The sequence below is a fragment of the Caretta caretta genome, chromosome 27 (assembly GCF_965140235.1).
Source record: "Caretta caretta isolate rCarCar2 chromosome 27, rCarCar1.hap1, whole genome shotgun sequence".
NCBI lineage: Eukaryota > Metazoa > Chordata > Testudines > Cheloniidae > Caretta > Caretta caretta.
Genome location: NC_134232.1, coordinates 8,064,732 through 8,090,234, shown reverse-complemented (window position 1 = coordinate 8,090,234; position 25,503 = coordinate 8,064,732). Strand labels below are relative to the sequence as shown.

The 25,503-nt window shown below is 44.0% G+C and overlaps 1 protein-coding gene across 2 annotated transcripts in view; it reads right to left on the bottom strand.

The window, feature by feature from the left end:
- Nucleotides 1-10,816, bottom strand: part of KANSL1 (KAT8 regulatory NSL complex subunit 1) — a 173,106-nt gene extending 162,290 nt beyond the window's left edge. Inside the window, exons 1-2 of one of the 2 annotated variants that reach the window (XM_075123709.1) lie at nucleotides 10,306-10,816; nucleotides 9,592-9,743 (exon numbers count right to left, since the gene is read on the bottom strand). The gene's annotated coding sequence lies outside the window, so the exon portion shown is untranslated. Of the gene's footprint in view, nucleotides 1-9,591 lie in introns of both variants that reach the window. The other variant, XM_048830092.2, reaches the window with a different exon arrangement.
- Nucleotides 10,817-25,503: the final 14,687 nt, after the last annotated feature.

The window sequence follows — 25,503 nt, the reverse complement described above, 5'->3', positions numbered from 1 at the left end:
TTAGATGTATTCAAGTCTGCAGGGCCTGCTGAAAGTCACCCTACAGTACTTAACGAACGAGCAAAAAACAACCTCAGAACCATTAGCAATTATCTTTGACAACTCCTGGAGGACAGGTGAAGTCCCAAAATACTGGGGAAGGGGAATTTTTAGTCTTGAGAAAAGAAGACTAAAATGGGACCTGATAACAGTCTGCAAATACGTTAAGGGCTGTTAGATGAAAGTGGATCAATTGTTCTCCAGGTCCATTGATGGTAGATGAAGTAGTAACAGGCTTAATCTCCAGCAATGGAGATTTAGTTTAGATATTAGGAAAAACTTTTAACTATAAGTTAAGCTTGGAATAGGCTTCCAAGGGAGGTTGTAGAATTCCCATCATTGGAGGTTTTAAAAAATGAGTAGGACAAACATCTGTAATGGGTTGGTCTAGGTTTACCTGACCTTACACAGTGCTGGACTCCATTACTTCTCAAGGTCCCTTCCAGCCCTACATTTATGTGATTTTATAACCAGTATAAAAGGTTCCTTATAACATTATAGCTTATTCCTGTACAGCAGGGGTGAGGAACCTTTTTTCTAGCAGGGGCCATTGACCCACATCAAAAAAAAAAATCAGTCAGGGGCCACACACAGCCCCACGGGGAGTGGGGTGCAGAGGCTTGGAGCTTCCCCTTGCAGAAGAGTGAGCTGGTGCTCGTGGCTCCAGCCCTGCGGGGGGGCTTGGGGCTTCCCTAGGCTCTGGGGTGGGGCCAGAAATGGGTTATGGGTGTGGGAGGGGCTTGAGGTGCAGGAGTGGGCTCAGGGCTGAGGACTGGGGTGCGGCTCTGACTAGGGGTGCGGAAGGAGGTTCAGGGTGTGGGCTCTGGGTGGGAGATTGGGTGTGGAAGGGGGCTCAGGGCTGGGACAGAGGGTTGGGGTGCATGTGGGGGTGCGGGGTCAGGGAGGCAGTTCCCTCATCATCCTTCCACCTAGGGGCTGTAGGGACATGGTGGCGAGCCAGCGCTCACAGCTCCAGCCCCGCGGGAGGGCGCCGAGGCTCGGGGCGTCCAGCCTGCAGCGCAGAGACTTGCCACGGGCCAGATTAAAAGAAGCAGCGGCCAGATCCAGCCTGTGGGCCAGAGGTTCCTCACCCCTGCTGTACAGGAATAAATGATACCAATATAAGCACTTTTTATACTGGTTAACTGCACCCACACTAAGGGATTGTACCACTTTAACGACACGACAGTACTAATACTCTGCTAACACACTGGTTGTGGTAAAGCAGTACAACCTTCATGTTTTGACAAGGCCTGAATGTACTGCTTCCAGGTAGCAAGGGCAAGAGGCTGGTGATTTTCTTTTTTAAATGAGTCCCACTCTGGGTCTGCCCATCAATGCTGTTAGTTATGGAAGTCATAGATTACATATCTTCCTAATTTTTTCAGGACAACATTTTGCTATCTGATCCAATTGCCAGCCCCAATGCAGGGACTGAAGATCCACTGCTTCTTCTAGTGGCCAAGGTAAGGCCCCGACTCAGCAAAGTGGGAAAGTCAGTGATCTTACTTACCTTATCTGGCTGAGAGCTCCATAGTCTTGGTCCTGATCCTGTGAAGGTACTGTCTCCTGTGGTCATAAGTCCCCCCTTTTGTTTGACAGTTTCATTGTTCCAGTGGAACATATCTATCATTAGAGGTCATTGAGGAAGAGACAGCCTCTCAGGTAGCTAGGACCAGATCCATGCATGACCTTGAAAATCAGTCCAGTGTCCTTGAACTGTACTCTGTATTTAAACAATGGGAAGCCAGTAAAAAGAACAGCTATCAGGGTGATGTGTCCTCAGCAGTGTTGGATCAGGCACATACCTGGACTATGCAAGAGCTATACTGGCTTCCTAAGGGTAATATGAAAAAATTGTTTGTGGGATAGGGTCAGATGATGAAGACCTAGGTAGTAGCAGTGTTCGCACTGAGCTCTGGATCTATTTCCCACTGGTCCAAAAAAACTGCCCTTTAGAACGGCAGGGTACTGAACCAAGATAGGATTTTACAATGGCAGAAGCATCCCTGGCCACTTTATATATTAAAAAAAACAAAAAACCACCACACACACACACACACTATCTGGGATTTAGATCAGCACAAAAGCAGAGAAGGCAGAAGTCTCCTACCAATGATAATGGTTCCAGTAGCAGTATGTGTTCAGACATAAGCACCACGGAAACAGAAAGACATCTTGACAGACGGAATCATTGAATAAACAGGGAAAATTTCTCATAGCAATGAGGAGAAAAACCATGACGGTTTCCAATCCTTTCTACATTCTGTCTTGGAAGAGTTTTTTGCTAAACTGAAAGACCTAACTGAGAATCAAGATTTCTAGTTCCATGCCTCCAGACAGCCTATGTCTAAATCGTGCCCCTTCTTGCTGCACATCTCACCATCTTTCCTCTGTCCACACAGCTAAAACACTTGCTCAGGCCCTCTTCTCCCATAAAGTACTGTAACTTTGGTCTTGACAAATATTTTACCACACCATCACCTCTCCATTATATCCATCCAAAATCCTGCTGCAAAAACCATTTGAATTCAGACCTCGATCCCCTTTGCATCCTCCACCACACAAGCTACTTGTCTTTTCTTTTAAAGCACTTCACAGCTTAGTTCACCTTCCCCATCATCTCATACATGCTATTGGACAGTTGACCCCTGCCCTCATTCAACCAACAATACCAGCCTACATAGCTCATGAGTCCACTTTTAGCTCAAACATCTTCATGTTTTCTCCAATGCCTTCCCTTAAGTACAGGAAGAGCTCCCTGTAAAAATCTGCAGAGCCGCTATATTATCCTCCTTTGAATCTCTTAAAACCCTCCCCTGCTCTGATGCTTACAAAACACTCAACAATGGTTAGGCAACTGGTATGCTGACTGCTGCTTATTACACTAATTATAATTGACAATTACCTTATGTTCCCCATATTAGATTGTTGCCTTCACCTATTCTCATTGTACTTAGATTGTAAATTCATAGGGACAAAGATAGTCTTGTTATATGCATGTACAGTACATAAAGTAATAGAGTCCCCAATTCTGCCTGGGGCCTCTAGGTGCTATTGCAATGCAAGTTATGCTACTATAGGAAACTCAGGTATATGGAGAGACTCCTAACCTTGCAAAGAAAACTAGAAGTTTGAGAAACAAGCAGAAGTTAGTAAGAACAGGGGTCACAGAAGAAAACTGAATTACAGACCTCCCTGGAAACACTCCACTTTCTAATTCAACTTTATTTTTTGCACACTGGCTTCCAGGTTTATTAAATATTCCAACAACAACAAAAAGACATGTTCAAAATAAAAGGGCACACTCTACTCTCTGAGCCCTAAACACAGAACTGTGAGACCTTTGTCTGGTTCCACAACTATAAATAAAGAAACTGGAGCTAAAACAGATCCATCACACAATGGCAAGATCATTGATTTCAAATATTTTTCTATAACATTACAACAGGCTCTCCTTGGGCCGCTCAGATTATTGGATAAGTTTTGAGTTGCTTAATAGAGTCAAGGAGGAAGAATAAATTCCTCATGCAAAAAGCTACATAGTCCAATTAAAAAGTAATACTTTTAGTTAAAAAAAGCAAACACTTTTAGTTACTAAGTTGCTTAATTTGATGCTCAAGTTTATAATTTAAAAAAATCCATTGCTTGTTCCTATATTCAAGGAAAGTCTACAATTTAAAAAATTTGGGAACTTAACTTTTTTTTTTATTATCAAAACATGAGGGGAATGATTTTAACTTCTGTCCCTAGAAACTCTGTGGTATAAAGTACCTAAAATTGAAAATAATCAACTATGAGCCATAGTAGTGTGTCTTTTTGTAAGGGGGGGCGGGAAAATGATAATGAAGGATATTTCACCATGATAGAATAAATTAACTTTGCCACAGAATTTAAGCATTCTATCCACAGAATATGGTCCCATTGTGCCATGAAGTACACGGGTTCTTGATTATAGTAAGCAGGTCAATGGTCTATCTTGTCTAAAAGTCTGTCTGATAGTGGGAAATTTTGCATGTTTCAGAGGAAGGCATAAGCCTCTTTCCAATACTGCACCCATCTGTGGAATATGGATAAGTACATCTTCCTACAGGGGAAGGTACAGGTAGATACAGGAGGTACTATCTATTCATACTCCACAAACTATTGACAACGCTGAAATTATCAGACCAACTGGAACACACAGCGTTGACTTTTACGGCATAGTGTAAGGCTAATGGACACAGTTCACCACTGTCTTGGCCTTGCACCTTGTGTCATAATATACATTGATGCTAAATGGCTGTACAATGCTACCAAATCAAATGGTAGGATTTTACATTAGTTTTGCACAGATGCGACTGCACACAAGGTGAAGGACAATATAGACCAGTGGTTATCAAACTGCGGGTTGCGGCCCAGTACTGGGTTGCGGAATGTAAGGCATTCGGTCGCAGTGGCTCTGGTCAGCACTGCCGACCAGGCCGTTAAAAGTCCCGTTGGCGGTGCTGCCCGGCTAAGGCAGCCTAGTCCCTACCAGTTCTGACACTGAGCTGCACCCGGAAGCGGCCAGCAGCAGGTCAGGCTCCTAGGTGAGGGGGCCACGGGGCTCTGCCTGCTGCCCCCGCCCCGAGCACCAGCTCCGCACTCCCACTGGCTTCCTGCCAGCGGGCTGGCCAATGGGAGCTGCGCAGGATGACGGTGCCTGTGGGTGAGAACCATGCGGAGCTGCTTGCATGCCTCCACCTAGGAGCAAGACCTGCTGCTGGCAGCTTCCGGGGCGCAGCGCAGTCCCAGGACAGGCAGGAAGCCTGCCTTAGCACCCCCGCTGCGCCGCTGACCAGGAACTGCCCAAGGTAAGCCCACGCCACAATCCCCTGCCCCAGTCCTGAGCCCCTCCCCACAACCCAGAGCCCGTTCCTATACCCCAAACCCCTCATCCCCAGCCCCATCCCAGAGCCTGCACTCCCAGCCAGAGCCCTAATGCCCTCCAACACCCCAATCCCCTGCCACAGCCCCCTCCCACACCCTGAACCCCTCATTCCCAGTCCCACCCTGCAGCCCTCACCCTCCACACCCCAACCCTCTGCCCCAGACCTGAGTCCCTCCCAAACCCCTCTGCCCCAGCTCCGTTGGTTCACAAAACAACAATTTTCTTCAACTGGATCACCAGAAAAAAATGTTTGAAAACCACTGGTATAGACTCAGTCCCCATCAATTTACTCAGGCATTTGCCTAAGCAGCATGATGATGGAATGAGTTACAGGAATGTTTCTTAAGAAGCTTAAACTGATGCTGGTCAACAGGTTGATTTTATATTGAGGGCTATACTTGGTCCCCAAGATTGATACAAGTCTTAAAAGGAATAAAATAAAATTTATAAATAAAACTAACATGTTTCATCTTAGCAAAACTGGCATAGCTCAAGCTGTAACTTTATTGCTTTAAATGCTAATTATGAGGAGTTATTTCACTTTTGTGTGATGAAGGGGAAAACACATGGAGGGAAATGTGATTCTGCACCAAATGTAAACCTATTGCCACCTGGAACACCAGAAAGGTGAAGGCTAGCAGTGTTATGGGAGTGATGCTTTCAGTTCTTAAGGGTGGATCTACACTAGGAACTTTTGTATCCTTTCTTTAGAACCAGTAAAAAGAAAAGGAGTACTTGTGGCACCTTAGAGACTAACCAATGAAGTGAGCTGTAGCTCACGAAAGATGATGCTCAAATAAATTGGTTAGTTTCTAAGCTGCCACAAGTACTCCTTTTCTTTTTGCGAATACAGACTAACACGGCTGTTACTTTAGAACCAGTGCAGCTCCACTGATGTTGACAATGGTGGAAGTATTAGCGTAGACATCAGGCAGGCATTTTAACCATGATGTTCCCTAATCCTGTTCTGCAGAGTAAAATGATACCATGGTAAACGTATCTGCATCCATTCTACACAAGTGCTTCCACTCCTGGTAGCAACAGTGGAGCTGCACATGTGCTAGAAAACAGTATAAAGGTTTAGAAGCATTAGCTAGTTGTTAACAGGAATGGGGGTATATTTCATCTGTTAAAAGACAGTACCTGGAATAGCCAGCCCTAAAGGAAAAAGAGTAGCTGAAAGTCTTCCAATACTTCTTTATCCTGACCAAAAGGAGACCACAGCCCCTGCCTCAGGCTCACGGCAACATTTTTTTTAATTGATTGGACTTCCTACAAATATGGCCTTTTGCTTTTTCTCATCTTCTGAGGCAACAGAAAATCTGGGAATTTCAAGACACTGACAGCTTTCAGTGGTTGATAATAAAGATTCATAGGTTAAAAGTCTTCTCTGTTTTACTAGCAACCTCTTAGATTAACAACAATAGTTGTAAAAGTCTGTTACTTTTCACAATTGACGCTGTTGGTTTACTTTTTGCAGGTCACTCGGATTAGACAATAAAACTAGACTGGCCAATTTCACTGTTTTTTATCAGTTTCCACTTCTTAGTCTTCTGCCCTAGAAGAACACTATTAACCTGTTTCTCACACACACACACACACACACACACACACACACACGACATTCAAGTTCTGTGTGACTAAACCTCCCTCCTGCTGGCATGTGCGTGCATGAGCTATAAGAAATCTCATATAAGGAGCTACACTAAACTTGGCGGCTGTGCTTAAGGATGACCTCATCTTCTGCACTCACATTTGCATTATATGCAATGATTTCGCATTAGTCTGTGATATCCCAATACAAGTTTAGGGAAACCTATCATTTATTGAGGGAATAAAGCAATAATGACAAGACATGAAAGCTTTATCAGACACCAACTAGCTGAAAACTAGAACTATTAGCCAGCACCAGCACAAAAGATGAGTGGGTGCAGGGACACCGCTACCCCCAGTAAAGTGCAGGGATATCCCCTCGGTGAAGCCCAGCCCCACTCCAAAAAAAATGCTGGGAATGTGCTGAAAGTCCTAACAAGATGCTGTGCCTCTATCCTTCTTGAAGAGCTATATTTCTCTCATTATCAGATGCTTACTAGCCAGAGGATGTGAACCGCTTGCTTCAAACACATCCTCTCACCCAGACCTTTCGGACTACTGGAAGGCAGAAGAAATTAATTCTCTCCCTCTTACACCTACCCCAGACCCTCCTGATTCTAGTGAAGGGAGGTTGCTTTCATTACTCTACCCTTTCCATAGCCTCCATTTTTTGGTTCTCTCTCAGCCACCAAGAACAGCTCAGGTTACTTAACTCTGGCGCTATTTAACAACTTTTCCAAGCTGCAGCATGAAACCAACATGGTTTGTCCCTTTCACTGAGGCCTACTGGGCCCTGAATATCAGCAATTAAACTGACCAGAATCTTCTCATATTACATCACGCTCAAGACATGAGGCTGACTACATTTAATTTTATAAGGTGTCCCAGGATATCTGTATATAGGCATCAAAGTGCATTATATACCTATGGCAAACTCTTACCTAGTTAATCCATTAATAATTGGCAATTTTAAAATTGGGTAGTCTTTTTCCAACATATTTTTCAAACACATCTAGGCCTGCTTTTCATAGGTGCTGGTCACCTATAGCTCCCATCCACAGAAGTTACAGGAACAGAGCACCTTTGGGGGGGGAAATCACACTGCTAAAATGTAGTGGCAACCTCCAAAACTTGTAGCAGAGAAGTATATTAAATAGTATTAGGGTTTTATGTTGTTGATGTTGCAAATACATACACAGCATAGGTTAGGGTCTATACTTTTATGCTGACCAGCTGCTGATCAATCACTAGTGTAGACTTAGCTAATATATCCATTCATATGGATATTTAGACATTTTACTGTAACATGTTGTAAATTCCACCCTATGCAATCCCACTGAAGGCAGGGTCATTCATTTGCCCTGTATAGTTTTGGGGGAGGGGGGAAGGAAAGTTGGCTTTCATGACAAATAAGAAAAATGCTTAGTATGGAGAAGGATTGTGACCCTTTCTCCTTTTATGACTGTTGTCCTTTATGATTTTTATTAAATGCATACAGCTTGGCCAAAGACAGCTGTAATCCTGACATTATAATAATCACTACTACTAATAGAATGCTTTACTTCTTCAAAGCGGTGTACGAATATCAACTAATCCTCACAACCCCCTTTTCAGGCACATCAGTATTATCCTCATTTTACAGATGGAGAAAACAAGGCACAGAGAGGTGAAGTGACTTATCCATGCCAACAGTGACTCAGCAGAAGACTAAAGATTAGAATTTTAGATTTCCTGGGTCAATGCTGAGTACATTAGATCATGCTGACAGGCATATGCAAAACTCTGTGGGAATTACAAGCACGTATAACAATACCAGGATTCGTGTCAGCAAAGAGAATGTGACAGCCACATACAAGCTTTTGAGGGGCGTACACAACAAGGAAAGACATTATTTTTGGGAGAATCAACTAGGAACCTAGGACCAGTGAGATAAATCTAAAGAGGGGGGAAAAAGGCCAAATATCAGGAAACATTTCCTAACGGTGAAATCAGTCAGACTGAAGCAGTGGAAGCTCAATTTAATGAGTCAATTAAAACTAGGATGAACAAAGTATTAGACAGAATACCTTAAGGATCAATCCTTCACTAAGTGGAGTAATGGAGGCTGCATTAGAGTAAACTAGATGGGACTCAGCAGATGTGCTCCATTCCCCTTCAGTCTTTATTATTTCTAAAATGTTTCGAATGTCCCAGCAATATTCTGCCTTATGTATAAAGTGTTCACTTCATCAAGCCCTATCAAGTGTTTACAAAAGACAAAACCCCAAAGACTTCGTAGTAGCAAGTTATAACTTCATATGGTCGGAGAGGCGTTGACAATATGGAGACACTGTCAATTCTAATGCATTTGGAAATCTCCAGATAGATTTTCTGTCCTGCTTATCAGGTTTTCAGACTGAGCTGATTTACACTCTGGAAAATAATTTCTACTAATTCTGTAAAATTATTAAAAATATTAAGGAAGTTATTGCAAGGATATTTAGGTCCCACATTTTCAGCAGGGATTACCCAACTACTAATTTACAACATACAGTGACCTCCCAAATACGCTATGTCAGAAGGCCTTAGTTCATAGTATCAAAAGCTGATATAGCATTTCTGGTACCATGCTGAGTGATCCTGAAATACTTAACTAAAATTATAGTTATTAATAAAAAAATTTTCAAAGATTAAATTCACACTTAAAAAAATACATACATACACACACTCACAAGAAGCTAAAATAAAATAAAACACCAGAAGTTATTGCATTTTTCCAATTTTAGACAAATGATTTTCTTCCTCAAAAAGAGATCAAATCTAGATATGGAAAGTGAACTTTTGTTTGAGCTATATTCCTGGATCTCCATTTTCTGGTTAGATATGTCTCATGGAAGTGACAGAGGGGTCCTGGTTTTTAAACCTTTCCTGAGAATAAACGGCACCATCAGAATTCTAAACAAAGACTTCAGATACCATGGTGCTTTTCACAGTTCAGGCATTTCTGTATTGAGCAGCACTCTTAAGACAATGTACCAATATAAAAATGAAGAGATGGCAGGTCCTACCTTGCAGGACATTTTGATAGAATCCATAGTGTCTGGAACAGTTCAGAAAAGACTCAGGTTTGAGTTGTGAGGGACTCTTAATCTTTCCAGATCCAACCAAGTTCTAGTAGTTCTGCAAATCTTTCTTATTTGAAGAAGTGGAAATCTGGTATCTGTAACAAAAAAAAAAAAATTAATTAGGGGAAAGAAATATAGCCCACAAACAACTTGCCTTAAGGGGAAAAAAGAGAAAAGAAAACAAAAATCAGGATTTAGGGAGAAATAGATTTATCACCACCACCTTACCCCAGAAAGACAGAATACAGAGCAAACACACAAAGCAAACTGTGTAAAGAATTATTCTGGGAAAACTGGACACAACTCCGTAAACTTCTGGAGGACAAAACAGTTGGAAAGCACAAACAAAAATCTGCACACTATATAGATTAATGATTCAGGTAAAGAGATCAAAGTAATGTAAAAATGGATTGGTATTTAGGCACCTAACTCCCTTAGGCTCTTATGAAAATCCCATTTTAGGAAATTCCCTCCATGTTAATTTACACCTTAATCACTTAATTTCATATTACATTTAGTAACGTCTGCCACCCTAATTTATTTTTCAGGATAAGGACTTTTGCGGTGAGGGAGGGGAATAGTTTACAACAAAAAAAGTCATTTGGTTATTTCTGATGTGGTTTTGTTTGTTTGTTTTAAATCGTTCTAGAAACCCACCTTGAGAGTCTGGAATTTGCCATTTTTAAAAATGTTTGGGTAAAATGGAGGATTGGAAAAATGGGGGGGAGGTTTTCTAAAAATAGTTTCTACCCCATTTCCTAAAATTTAATATCTAAAGTCTTTACAGCCTCTATGCCATGTTTCCTGCTGTGACGCTTTGCCATGTTCATGCCAGAGCCTCCTTCTCGCCTTCTTTTGCTCCTGTAAATTCCTTAGGGATCGTTGGGATTTTGCACGTCTGTGGTCATTTTGTTTCCTTAACACAAGTAAACAAACAAAACCTAAACGCCCGATGAGAAGCCCCAACGGATGAACCGCCTGGAAACTCAAATGCACGGTTCAACCTCGCTGCAGCTCGGGAGTTATAAACTGTCCTTGCGCCAGGCACTTGAAACCCTCTTCAAACACGACGCTACCCCAGCGCCTGTCTAAACCCCCCAGCCCCCTCCTGTGTATCCGACCTGCAAGGTGGCGACCCGGTGGGACCTGCGCTGGCGGCTGGCCCAGGTTAGATCTCATTCCCGGCCCACCTAGGGATGCCCCCCGCCCGACACCCCATCCCTGCTCTAGCGCCTCCCAGCATTTGGCCTGCTCGTTTAGCCATCACCATTGTTGCAAAGGCAACAAAATATCCCTTCGTTTCGTGTGGGACGGAGCCGCTGCAGCTCTCGCCCCTGACACCGGCGTCTAATGTCTAGCGTCGACGTGAGGGCTCTCTCCCACCCTGTATTCCCCCACCCCCAAAACTCACTTTCTGGCTGTGCAATCATCATTCCTCCTCCTTCCCCCTCCCCCCGCCTTGGCCTGGTGAATTAGCTCTCAGCGATCACTCCTCTCTGCGGAGCGGCAGGAATCAGACTCGATCAGAGAAAGTTCTGGCCCTCCCCCCCCCAGCCCCCCCAGCCCAACTGGCTCCTCGCACGAAGTTGCGGGACTGGGGCTCCCAGCACTACTTGGCCTGTTGTCTATGGCAGCACCAGAGGGGGTGATCGGTCCCTCTGCCAGCCACACGCTCCCTCTCTCCGGGCAACGTGCACTTGCAATGCCACAGACCCCCCCGCCTTGCGCCGCAGCCTCGCTGCCGGCCCTGCCACTGACCCCCGGCCCATCGCTTCACGGCTCCCTTTTTCCCCCTTCCCCGATTGCACCAGCTCCAGCTTCGGCTCCCACATCCCAGCACCTACCTGCACAGCTCAACCAGCCTTGAAGTGGGGATCTTCCGCCCTCCTCCCTTCTCATTGGCCGCGGGGAGGGCATGTGCCGGTGTGGTTGGACGAGGGGGTGTCAGTCAGAAGCAGAGGGAGGGGCGGCAGGGGTGATTGATGCTGGTGTCTCGGCTTGTCCCTGCCTCTGCTTGTGTTTCCCGGAGATGTTGGAAGGAGGGGGAGGGCTGCATGGGGCAGCCAGGCAGGGCCCATCACCTGGATCAGGCCCCCCCCTCCCCCAGCTCACTCACCCTCATGCTTGAATGAGATAAGGGGCAAACTGCACAGCTGACCATCACCCCACAGTCCTGTGAACAAAGATACTGTGTGAAATGGGGAGGGGGGAGTAAATGCCCCTGTCATGCAGAAGGAGGGCAAGAAAGGGGGGATCCTGTTGTTCTCAGCATGGTCGGCTTCTGAGGGTACAGGAACCACATTTGCCTCAGAGTCAGAGATCTCTGAAGACAAAATGCCTCTGATATTTTGGAGCTGAGATTGGGTTTGATAAACACAAGTATATGCCATCACACCACTTCAGGGCCCGAAGGGGAAAGGAAAATCTGGGGAGCGCCTGTAATGTTATAGCGCACAGCTCTGCGCTGGGGAACACAGAGAAGAGGGAGATGGAAAAGCAGGAGGATTCCTGCAGTTAGGGTGACCATGTGTCCCTGAATATTTTTCGGCATCTGTCCCTGTTGGTTTTACAAGAAAAACAAAAGTGTTTTTTCCTGTTGTTGGCACATAACCTATTAGCAATTCCCCCGAAGACTGTCCCCCTGAAGAAACTACTAGCTGAGCCAGGGCAATTGTTATTAGGCTAAATGCAAAAGCCCCACAAGGATTGTCCACTACCATATCTGTCACACATTGGAAGCCCTGACACAATACTTTCCAATGATCCCCCACATCCACACAAACCAAGAGTAAGCGAAACCTGGGTGGTGATGTGACACTATGTACCAGGTTGCAATGCCCAGAGAAGAGCTGCTGCTGTAGGATGGGTGTGGGGTGGGTTTGCTTGCTTTCCAGGAACCCCCTCCCCCAACCACCACCACCCGGACCTCCCTTCCTCAAACAGCCTCCACTGCCAGGGCACAAGGTGTAGCTGCGGGTGGTCAGTCCCTCCTCAGCAGTTTAGTATAGTGCACCCATTTAATTGGAGGCACCATCTGCCCCTGGTTTTTAACGTTAAAATCCTAGTGCAGACAAGGCAACTTGCACTTTTAACTCATGAGCCTGATAGGCTCTTCCCTAGGTATTACCTTGATCTGCTGACCTGTTAAAAGTACAAGTTGCCTTATCAACACTAGGATGCTAACACATATTAGAACACACATATTGTTTCCTAGCAAAGGCAAGCCTTTTATGTTGTTTTTCCTGTTATACTGTAAATTTCTTCATTCTCAATGGAGGAAGTGTGGTTACTGCTGCTGCAGCAGTTTATTCAATAATAACATTTCAGATAAAGGGCAAGAATCCATGTCCAGGAGACCCAGGATAGGAAAAGCTGTTTTTTTAGTGCATGTAAAGTGTCTCTCTCACATTTTCTATCCAGAGATTTTTCAGCTGGGGCATAAGTAGCATACAGCTGATAAACTTATAGTTTTCAAGAGGTCTTTACATCTCCAGTTGTTCCCCCCCGCCCCCCCATCCTCCCAGGATCAGAAGACAAAGGCGGCCAACCATTTTTAAGTATGAGACCCTTTCTGAAATGTAAGACTAAAAATGCTAAATTGTTAAGTAATCCGATTTATTTTAGGTTTCAGAGGAACAGCCGTGTTAGTCTGTATTCGCAAAAAGAAAAGGAGGACTTGTGGCACCTTAGAGACTAACCAATTTATTTGAGCATGAGCTTTCGTGAGCTACAGCTCACTTCATCAGAGCTGTAGCTCACGAAAGCTCATGCTCAAATAAATTGGTTAGTCTCTAAGGTGCCACAAGTACTTCTTTTTGCGATTTATTTTAGTCACTTCACAGTGCAATCTTTTGTTCTGTTTATGTTTAATATTCTTTGTACATAAATGGCCAGATTATTATCAAATGTATTGCAGTAGGGAGAATCCTACCCAGGGCCTGAGAGTGATTAAATAATATTACTTGCTACTCTACATTTTCAAGGCACTGTTCAAGCATTAGGTAGTTAAGCCTCACAACCCTGCCATGAGATAGGTATAAATATCCCCATTTGGGAAAACTGAAGCAAAGAGAGGATACGTCATTTATCCAAGGTCGGTCAATGCTAGAGCCAGTATTAGAGCTCAGTTCCTGGTTTCTAGCCCCATTCTCTATCCACTCAATCACATCTAGAAGAGTAATGTTTGTAATCTTTAAAATTGAGGAAAGGTGAGCTATGCCATAAGCTCCACAGGAAACAAGTTCCAAGTCCTTGGGACAGCAACAGAGAAGGTTTGGGCATCCACTGATCCCCTTGCAATGATGGAACTCCAAAAATCAAGATAGTGCCACCCACCAGCTGAGTCTGACAGAGTCTAATATAGCCAGAGGCTTTGAAAAGTGACTAGCTGAACAAACCAAAATGCAACTGATGTGCAAAAAGCCTGAGATTTTTCTTTTGTGTAAAGTCCAAGATGACAATCATGCTGTACAGGATGATATTCCTAAACTTAATAGGGAAACTAGAGAAAGGATACTTGTGCATCAAACATCACTGATGTGGAATTCCCGTTCTGTTCTTACTTAGAATTGGATCCTAATTTTTTAAAATATGTCTTTAATTTTGTAGGTTACTTGGTAAAGCAGACACCCGGACTACAGGGAATTTATGTTCCATCCTCTCCATAAACCATTCTGGAGGAATTCTAGGATAGAATGATGCTAGAATGGTAACAGATCTGAGAAGTGTTTATATGTTTTAAGAACAGTGGGTTTGTTTAATTAGTCAAAGAAGCTGTGTTATTAAACTTCTTAATGGATTATTATAGAAGTGTAGCAATCATGTAACAAAGTAGCTTTTACCTTCTGGATATCATCTTTAAAAAGCGTGACTAAATTCAGGCTGTATGGATTTGTATGTAGAATTGGATCCTGTGCAGAGTAGAGATTCTTCCTTGAGTAGAGATTATTGTTTGCCACAGTGAGTAAAAGTTGTTTTCTTGTGGAGACATGAGGATCGGATGCCCCCCACCTTGTTGAGGTAGGCCAGGACTGTTCTATTGTGAATCATAATAAGGAAGTGCTGATTTTAATCCACAGTACCAGGGCTTTGCAGATTGCTCTGAATTCTGTTAGATTGGTGCTGTTCTGCCTCTCTAAGGAGATCAAAATCCCTGGACCATTTGAGGTGTAGGGTGAAATCCTGACCTCAGTGAGATGGATTTCACCCATAGCATGGACACCCGCAACCTATCGAATTCACCCATGGAACTCTGTGATTGCTGTTTTTCCTGGTCATCAGCCTTCCAGGGTGGGAGTCACATATCATCAGAACATCACATTGCACACTATAGTCTAGCAAAGAAGCAGATTGCATCTATGAAAGCAGCCTAAAAGAAGATGTTTGTTAAGAAACAACTTTTTTTAAGAAGTGCTCCAAGTGTGTTGATTTTTAATACTGTAGGAAAGGACGTCTGACAAGGTGTTCATCCATGCTAGCATGGATTTGGCAAAATCCTTGAGGCCCTTAATGCAGAAGATCTGAATCTCACCCACCTAGGCAAGCCCCATGGAGAAACAGACTAAAGGCTAGAATCCATACAATTATCCTCCTGACCCTGTTCTGAGAGGAAGAAGGTATGGAAGGAGAAGCAGGATGATAATGAATTAAGCCTGCCCTTTTGTTTTGGTTTTTATTATTACTTTCTTCCTGTAAGTTCAATAAAGAGTTTCTACACTTTCTCCTAGTTTTGTTCTTGACTACCAGGGTCTTAAAACATGAGAAATTTTAATCTGAAGAAATATTTTAATCTGAAAGGGAAATGTGGGACTCCTCACTATGTATGGCACCTGTCTGTGTATATTTTTGAGGAAAATTGACCTGGCTTTAGCCTTCTTTTTTCTTTGTCCTGGTGTTACGTGGATTTCTGTGGCTTCCCCTCTTTTGTGATATTAGAAGTATGAGGAGGGTGATTTTGAACCTTGTAAGGAGCTAGTGAACATGGGTAAAGATGTCTGGGCCATAAAAGCGAGCCCCAAATGAGAACAGTCTGTAACATCAAAAGAGAAGAGAGCTGGGAAATGAGACAGCCTCGGCAGCACCATAGTGGAAGTTCTTTTCTCCCAAACAAAACAGTATCCATCCCAAGGGATCCTGAAAACCCTATTGCCTGATTGATGGATTAGGAAACTGAACAGAATGGGAACCATACCCCAAAATGTCTGGCTGCTTGAAAGGAGTCAGAGGCTGGAGCAAGAGTGACATTACACTTGCTATCTGTATCAGGGCTACTCTGAAAGTCTCCAATCCCATTTCTAGCAGAGAGTGAGGGCTGAAGTGGCCTGCAGCTGAGGTACTGTACTCCTGGTGTTTTCTTGGGGAGGCTGGAGGAAGCACTGAATTGGGCCAGACCAGGCCAGATTGTGGGAGTCTGCTCTGCTCCCACTGAGGAGCAGGAAGAGGACAGTGCCCGGGGTGCATTCAGCAGCTGTGGAAGCTGAGGCAGCCCTAGGAAGTAGCTTGGTTGCAGTTAGCGTCAGTATGGAATAATAGAAATGAAGGGCTTGAAGGGACCTTGAGAAGTAATAAAGTCCAGCCCCCTGTGCTGAGGTAGGACCAAGTAGATCTAGACCATCTCTGGCAGGTGTTTGTCCAACCTGTTCTTAAAAACCTCCAATGATGGGGACTCTACAACTTCCCTGGGATAGTTTCCTATTCCAGAGCTTAACTACCCTTATAGTTAGAAAGCTTTTCCTAATATTTAACCTAGATCTCCCTGGCTGCAGATTAAGCCCAGCGCTGTCTTTAGGCATACGCAGCATATGCAGCTGTGTAGGGCACCCGAAAATTTGGGGCACACCTGGGTCTTAGTGTCCACCCACCCGCTTCTTCCTATCCTTGTTCTCACCTTTCCTGCAGGCTCCCACCACAGCTGACTGCTGCAGCCTGGTAAGTCTTCCTCCAGAGGGGATCTAGTACTTAAAAGTGAAAAAGCCTTCCAGCTTGCCAGACATTAGCACAACATTGAAACTGTTAAAGAGCCATTCAATGGTAATGAAGCCATTTAATAGGCATTTACCAACCCTCAGGTATATACTGTCAGTTTCTGAACTTACCGGCAAAAATAGTTGTGCATTACTGTAATATTTACTCAGAACATGTTAACAGTTACATGTTACATTTACTACAGGACCTTAGTTTAAAATCTGCTTTAAAAATATTTCATTAGTGTGTTGCTGAAGATTATAAAATCACATCTCTAAAAAATCCTTGCATAGATTTTTAGATGCACAATCTGAGTATTCATCTTTAGCCTTAAATGCTTGGATCTTCAGACGTATAATTTTTTAAATAAATCCTTCAAAAGACCACCCTTATCTAAAATACACATGCGAGCCGTCGGGCATAGGGGCACCAGTTTAATAATACTGCATAGGGCCCCATAAATCCTAAGGATGGCCCTGATTAAGCCCATCTGTTTTTGACCTATCTTCAGTGAACATGGAGAACAATTTATCACCGTCCTCTTTATAACATCCCATAACATATTTGCAAACTGTTATCTGGTCCCCCTCAGTCTTCTTTTCTCAGGACTAAGCATGCCCATTCCTCCTAGGCAGATTCTCTAAACCGTTCGGATTGTTAATAATGTCTGAGGTGACCACAATTAATGACTAAAATGTCCATTAGGAGTGGTGTGGGCACAGATTTCTAGGCTCCAGGAAGAGGCTTGGAGGCATTGGCAGTGACTTTTTACTGGGTGCTGTTGATTTCCTAGTTCCTTATCCTGAGTGCAAACCAAGTGGCGAAGCCCAGAGGTACCATTATACCACCCAGGGACTCCCTCTACTCTGGATGCCCTGCCTTTATGGCTCTGTGTGCTGGGTTGTAACAACAGGCACTTGGGCCCGAGCTTTTTGATGCCAAATTGAATAAGAAGCATCAAACAGGATATAGAAGAATTTTCAGAGGTCATTTTTTTCAGAAAAGGGATTAAAAAGCTTCAAATCCCCAGTTAATTTTTTTGGGGGTGATGGACTCCAAAATAAAAAAAATTATTGGCTACTGAATAATTTGGGGGACTTTTCATCCTTATTGGTTTAAAAAATACTACAGAAAATGTATGAATCGAATTTGGTACCAAAACATTATTCATTTTATATTGGGGACTTGATGCTTTTAAATTCCTTTTCTGAAAAAAATTACCTCAAAATTCTTGTCAATGCCTGATGGATTTTGGAGGGCCTCCCCCTACCCACCATAAATAAATAGATAAATAAAAGTCAGGCTTTGACAGGAATTTTCCAAGGTGTATTTTTGCAGATTAAGGATTAAAAAGCACAAACTCCTCTAAACCCACAAACTCTTTGGTATCAAATTCAAGTTGGAGCCTCCAATAGCCCTTAAAAGGGATCTCCTGAGGTAATTAAAAAAAAAAAGAGAGAACAAGATGAAAAGGCACACTCCTAGGAGGCCTCCTTAAGAATGATCTTTTTGATAGGGAGAGTGGGCTTCAAAATATTAATGAGGCTGCAAAACCTCAAACAGCCTTTAAAAGCACATTTCGGAGGTAAAGCGTCTTTAGAGGAAGGGTCACAAGGCAGAGGAGGAGGCTTTGTCCGTGTAAGCCGTGCTGGAGGCAGAACAAAACAGGCCGACCATCTGCAGAGCCCAGCCCAGACCAGCGACTCACAGGTTTCATCTTCAGACCCATTGTTTCAAATATGCGCACCTCAGTTTAGCGGGCATTTTCTTTAACACAGGCTCTGTGCTACACAGGCATTGCCCCAGGCGAGGGGAGTCCTCAGCCACCCAGCTCTGCCAACTTTGCAAAGCAACAACAGCCAGGATCTGGGCCCTGCGAGTGCAACTTCTGTTCACAGCAGCTAGAAACAGAATTTATAGGGGTGGGGAAATGGAGTTATTTTTATATGTAAAAAAAGACGGTTGAGGCAGCACTTCAGCCCTCCCCCAGCCAGGGCAATGAGATAACTCAGAGCCCCCTTAGCTTTCAGGGGGGTGGCGATCCTCAGCCCATTTCTCTGTCTCTCTCCTTGCTCCCTCCCTTTCCCTCTCTTCGCCTCATGCTCTTGTCTGCCACAGGGCTCTTCTCACAGACTTTACCCAATGGCCCATTCGCCTCCCTGGCTGCTCACCTTCTATCTCCTCCTTTGCAAGGGCAGGAGAGCATCCTGCTGCTGTCACTGCCCCCATCTGCTTACCAGCAGCTGTGGGACATTCTGAAAGCTTGAACCATCTTGGGCCTTCTGTTCCTGGCCAGCACGGGTTGGAGCCATCTTTGTCCTTCTGCTCCCAATGGCCATGGAACCTTCTGGTCCCAACGGCCACGGCACCTTCTCCGCCCGTCTGCTCCCAACGGCCACGGAACCTGCTGGTCCCAACGGCCACAGAACCTGCTGGTCCCAATGGCCACGACACCTTCTCCACCCATTTGCTCCCAACGGCCACGGCACCTTCTCCGCCCGTCTGCTCCCAACGGCCACGGAACCTGCTGGTCCCAACGGCCACAGAACCTGCTGGTCCCAATGGCCACGACACCTTCTCCACCCATTTGCTCCCAACGGCCACGGCACCTTCTCCGCCCGTCTGCTCCCAACGGCCACGGAACCTTCTGGTCCCAACTGCCACGGAATCTTCTGACTCTAACATTCCATCCCTTCCAACGCCTCCTGGCTGCTTGGAGAGCCAGAGAAAGGAACAGGTTCTCAGTCCCTATGTAACTCGTCCCGTTCTCCCTCATGGAACATAACTGTGGACTCTCACAGCTAGCATCTAAACTTTGCCATCCCGCTATTATATTTGTATCGCTTTCCTTTCTACAAAAAGAAAAGGAGGACTTGTGGCACCTTAGAGACTAACCAATTTATTTGAGCATGAGCTTCCATGAGCTACAGCTCACTTCATCGGATGTGATCACTTTCGATGAAGTGAGCTGTAGCTCACGAAAGCTCATGCTCAAATAAATTGGTTAGTCTCTAAGGTGCCACAAGTCCTCCTGTTCTTTTTGCGGATACAGACTAACACGGCTGTTACTCTGAAACCTTTCCTTTCTACGTTATTTGATACACACATGCATGCTCAAGTGAAGAAGCCAGCTCTGCAGGCTGGAGAAGCCCCATACAATTTTTGGGCACCTATGACAGTGTAGCTGTAGCCTCAGATGTCAGGAAGATTATTCTCCAGAGTTCCTGCAGTTTACCAAGTGTTATCTCTACTTGGATTGTCTCCATCACTGAGTATATATTATGATTTTTGTAATCCAGTGACATTCCCCCCTCCCTCCAGTCCTAAAGGGCTATGGACTGTCAAAGGGATGCCAGTTCTCAATGGGAATAGAATGAAGGTGCTGCAGTGTACACAGTACTATTGTGTACTGTCTCTTTGAGAAAAGGACGACTTAGAGACTAACCAATTTATCTGAGCATAAGCTTTCGCGAGCTACAGCTGTGACGATGTGACACAGCAGGGAGGGGGGAGTGTTGACCTGGGAATGTGCCCTGGGGATGGGAGACCTGAGAGCCTGTCACCTGAGCCAGGGGAGGGGGAGGTAACACCTCTGCCCAGGAATGTGAAGACAGGCTGCAGAAGGGAACCTGCTGGGGGAGTTTTAGTTTCAGTTTGGGGCTGGGTGAAGGAACACAGGGAACCCCAGGGCTGGGGTCTAAGCTCCCTGCTCCCCCAGAAGGACTTGACTGAAGGGTCCTGCTTGTACCCACAAGCTCTGTTTTGGACTGTGTTCCTGTTGTCCAATAAACCTTCTGTTTTACTGGCTGGCTGAGAGTCTCAGTGAATCCCAGAAAGAGGGGTGCAGGGCCTGGACTCCCCCACACTCCGTGACAACAGCTCACTTCATCGGATGCATTCCGTATTTCTGTAGCTCACGAAAGCTTATGCTCAAATAAATTTGTTAGTCTCTAAGGTGCTACAAGTCGTCCTCTTCTTTTTGCGGATACAGACTAACACGGCTGCTACTCTGAAACCTGTCTCTTTAAGATTAGTCATGTGTAATCACAAGGCCTCCCAATGTAAGAGTCTGCTGGTGCAGCAGACACACATGGGGTCTGCATGCTCAGAGGCTGTAGGAGCCTTCTTGTCATTGTACCTAATGGTGTGGTTTTACCTTTATATCCCTGGTCTCACTCAGATCCTGAAGTATAGGAACTGCAGTATACTCACAAGGAAGATGGTCTCAGCTGCCTGCCCAGGTTAGAAAGCACAGCCCCAACATAGCCACCTGCCTCCTGTCATTGTGCATATTGTTCATTATCCACCAAGTGTCTACAGTGACCTGTTCCTGCCAGCTACATGACAGGAGACTTGAGGTAACCTATTTGGATATTCACAGCCAACAAGCTGACTCTCACCCCCCAGTTACATAGACTATGACTGTTACCCTCTGAAGCCTGGGCCCCCTAGGTGTTTTCCTGCTCAGAGTGGCGAAGCAATGTGACACACACACACTCCCACTCCCCCAGAAGCTGGCTGCCAGGGTGACCACCTGATCACCCCCCACAAAGCCAGCCCTGGCAGAAGCCACATACCGCACCTCTCAACACCACTGTCTCAGACAAGAATTAACTCAATGGGGAGGAAAATATACAAGGATATATTTAGAACTACTTACATTGTAAACTCTTTTGGGCAGGGACTGTCTTTTTGTTTTGTGTTTGTACAGCACCTACCACAGTGGGCTGCTGATCCATGAGTAAGGCTCCTAGGCGCTAGAGTGATACAAATAAATCATGGAGACGGATAGGTAAGAGAGTGACCCAGAGCTTGCAACTTTCTGGGTGAATTCTTCTCTCTCACTTTTTCGTTGGCTCATTTGGTTCCTGTCTTCATCTCATACTCCCATCCTTAACTGGAGTTCTTCTGACACATTTCACATCACTTCCCATTAGCCTTCCCTCTCTGCCTCGCTCTCTCCTCATGTTCTGCCGCACAAGCCTCAGTCCCTCTCCCACCACCCAGCCTAACTGCCAGGGGACGTTCCAGAATCATCTGGTCTCAACTGGCACCTGACATTCCAGTTCCAACTTCCCATCCTGTCTAGTGCTTTGGTAAGGCAGCCTGGTTCAGGGCACCAGACCAGGAGACGTGGGGTCTATTCCCAGACCTGCCACTGACCTGCTGGATGACCACAGCCAAGTCACTTCACCTCTCTTGTGCCTGTTTTCTCTCCCCCTCTTTGTCTGGTCTACTTTGCCTGTGAGCTCTTCAGGGAAGAGATGGTCTCTCACTAGCGGTTTGCATAGTACTGATCACAAAGGGGTCTCAATCTAATTTAGAACATCTAGGAACTACCATAATACAAACAAATAGTTTGAACAGCACAGAGGAAAGACTCAGACACCCTGTGTAACATTATCCCTTAAGGCTTAAAGCAACTCTCACTTGGAGTGGATTCACTTCAGCAAAATTACTGCAGATGAGACGACAATGCAGTATCAGAAATTATGCTCAGGAGCAAGAAATCAAGAGGTAGAACCAGGTACAATCTCTTTGTAAAAGGCTGTACAGATTACTGGTCATTTGATGATATTTGTAATCTCATGGATATCAAACAACACATACACCAAAGTCCCAAATTGCACAGTATTTCTGTGGTTGGTTTAAGAGTTAGAATGTTAATTATTCTGTTTTAATAATCCAATTTTATGAATCTTTTACTTTCTTCATAAGTTTCCAGTGGAAACTCTTAACTCACTTTACACACAATGAATAAAATCTTGATAATCAGCCCTAGGGAACATGCAAATAGCTGTCATCCCCCATGTTAGAGCTGAGGAAACTAAGGCGCACAAATTGTGACTTGCCCAAAGTTACACAGCAAGTAACCCAGGGCTAGAATGAACAGCTCCCCACACACTTCTTTTCCCTACTATAGCAGAGTCAGGAATGATAAATTGAGATGGCGGAAGACATTCACATGCATGAGCCTTGAGGTTCAAGTATATGTTAGGAAAGAAATAGAGAGATTAGAGACAAGAGAAACAAATTAAAGGAGGGTATTTATTTATTCAGGGGGAGGACAAGTGTGTGCAGTTATAATTCTGAGGGTCCAATCCTACTTTCATTGCAGATATGGTACAGGATCATGGCTTCGAAACGTAGACCAATACAAACACTAAAAAAAGCCCCTTCTGTTTTTATTTTGTAATCCTTTTCATTGCATGGCTGTGTCTTGAAGCGAATCCCATGACTTACATTACATACCTGTAGTGGTTTCAGAGTAGCAGCCGTGTTAGTCTGTATTCGCAAATAGAACAGGAGGACTTGTGGCACCTTAGAGACTAACAAATTTATTTGAGCATAAGCTTTCGTGAGCTACAGCTCACTTCATCGGATGCATACAGTGGAAAATACAGTGGGGAGATTTATATGCACAGAGAACATGAAACAATGGGTGTTACCATACACACTGTAACAAGAGTAATCAGGTAAGGTGAGCTATTACCAGCAGAGGATCATCTTTACCTCTGACTGTAAACTATGGCAACTATTATTGGTGTAGGGTAGTACCTAACAGCCCCAGCCATGGACCAGGATCCTACTGTGCTGGGTGATGTACATACACAGAACAAAGAGATAGTCCCTGCCCCAAAATACTTATAGGCTCTTTCTTTTAAAGGCTCACTAGGAATGGTTTGGCAGAGTGGGCAGAGAAATGCAAGGTCTCTGTGAAGTAGCTGGATGCAGCTACTGAAAGGCAGAAGTGACGTTGTGGCAAGACCCTAGTAAGTGGGATAGTGAATAGAGCCTGGCTGTGGTCAGTAATATCAGCTGGGAACTTCGCTTGGTATACAAGGAAACATTTTATGCAGTATAGCTGCAGTCAGGTCAGTCCTAGGATAGTCAAGAGCTCTCTGTGCCACTCAAAAGCGTCTCTCTCTCTCACATCAACAGAAGTTATCTTTTATTGGACTATTACCTCACCCACCTTGTCCCAAGGAAAGTGTTAGTTTTGTTTTACAGCTGATTTTTCTTATACCATGATGTCTAATTTTAAGCTCCATTTTAGTTCAGACTTGCTAACAGAACAGAGCAGAAAATGGAGCCAACAGCCAAGGTAGCAGCAGTGATAGATAAAGCTCCTTTGTTTCAATATAAAATCCTCCAATTAAGATGTCTCAACTGCCTTTCCAGTAAAGCTATGTTAAAATAAGGGGCTTGATTCTTTTCTACTGAATTTGTGTTTGAGGCACACAAAGGGTACAATAGTCCTCAGCCACATTTGAGCGGTGGCTGATGTGAAGAGAAAATCCACAGAGTAGCGGGGAAGGTTGATATTGTGCGTTTCATAAAGGATTTTTGTTTTTTTAAAAAGGTCGTGGGCAACGCATGTTAGGTTCCCAAGTTTGTTATGTTTTTGCTGAAAAGGGTATTTTAATATAAATAGTATTTTTAAAGTTTCGTAGGTATCCGTGAAAACCATTGAAATATTATTCCAGGCAGCAAACACCAAAATATTTGAAAAAAAGGAAGTGAAGTTAATCACTCTAGTTTTGTTGTTCAAGATGAGATACAAGTAAGATAACCATTTATGTAAGCTAAAAACCCTATTCAAGTTAGTCTTTTACTAGACAGTCATTATCAACAGAAGTAAGGAAAAAGTAAGTGTTTCCAGTGTTCCTTTAAATTCTGAAATTTGACAAAGTTGCAAATTAAAATCACACTAAAGGAAATTAGAAGGGGAAAAATACTATCACACTGAAATTTAAAAAAATCAGTGCACCTGTGAATTCTCTGCCAGAGGAGAGAGTCCAAGAGCTCAGTGGGATTTTAAAAAAGGATTAGACATTGACATGGATAAAGAGAACATCCTATTACATTAGATAGGACATAAAAAATTAGGCAAATATATCCGCCATTATCTACCTGGGGTTAGAAACAAAACTTCTCGGATAGGAACATAATTGTTCATTATGGTATATTTTTGCACCTTCCTTTGCAGCATTTGTTACTGGCCACTTTTGGTGTACATACTGGTTAGATCCAGTATGCAAATTCTTAGGTTATTACAAGTGAATATGGAAAGCAAAATCTTGCTTTTTTTGCTAAAAAAGTTCAATACTGGTGTTCATTTCATTTCAGCTAGGACTTTTTCCCAGTGCTGCCCAATATGTAGTCTGCTTCAGATCCAAATACTCCTTTGGAAACAAAATCCTTGCTTGTATTATAGGGTTGGTAGCTACAATGCAGTATTTAAACATATTTTGTCTGCAAGCACTAAACAATACTTTTACAGGTTTGCATAGTCGTGTGCCAAAGTCAATATGTAATAGTGTCCGTGGGAGCAGAGTACAGAATTTGTTCCATGTCAACCACAGACAGGTGTAGCGTATCAGGTGGGAAAACAAAGGAGAGGAAGGCTTTTCATTTCTGGCTGTATTTTGCATCAGAACGGAGGTAAAATAAAACCTCCTATACAATTTAAAGTTGCCTCAAATTAAAGGAACACAACCAATTAAAAAAAAGAGAGGACTTGTCTGAAAGTGTTACACATTCTGTTATAACACACCTCAGGTTACCAAAATGGAAAGATGAGAAATATTTCAGGATTTACTTTGTGCATTTGACAGCTCTTAGGGTAGTCACTTCCCCCTTCTCCGTGTGGATCTTTCGCACGGTTTCAAAGCTTGGCATCAGTGAATGGATGGTTTCAGGGGATTATTTGGTATTTTGGTCTGGGCCACCTTTTCTCCTAGATATATTTCTCCTCTTTCCTTACACCAAATGATTGCTACATTAATATTGTGGCTGGAGAAGAAGCCATTGTCAAGGCTTCACCCCACTATTGCTACCCTTTAACTAGTCACCAGAGAATATACAAGCACTGTAAGCAGCACACCCTGG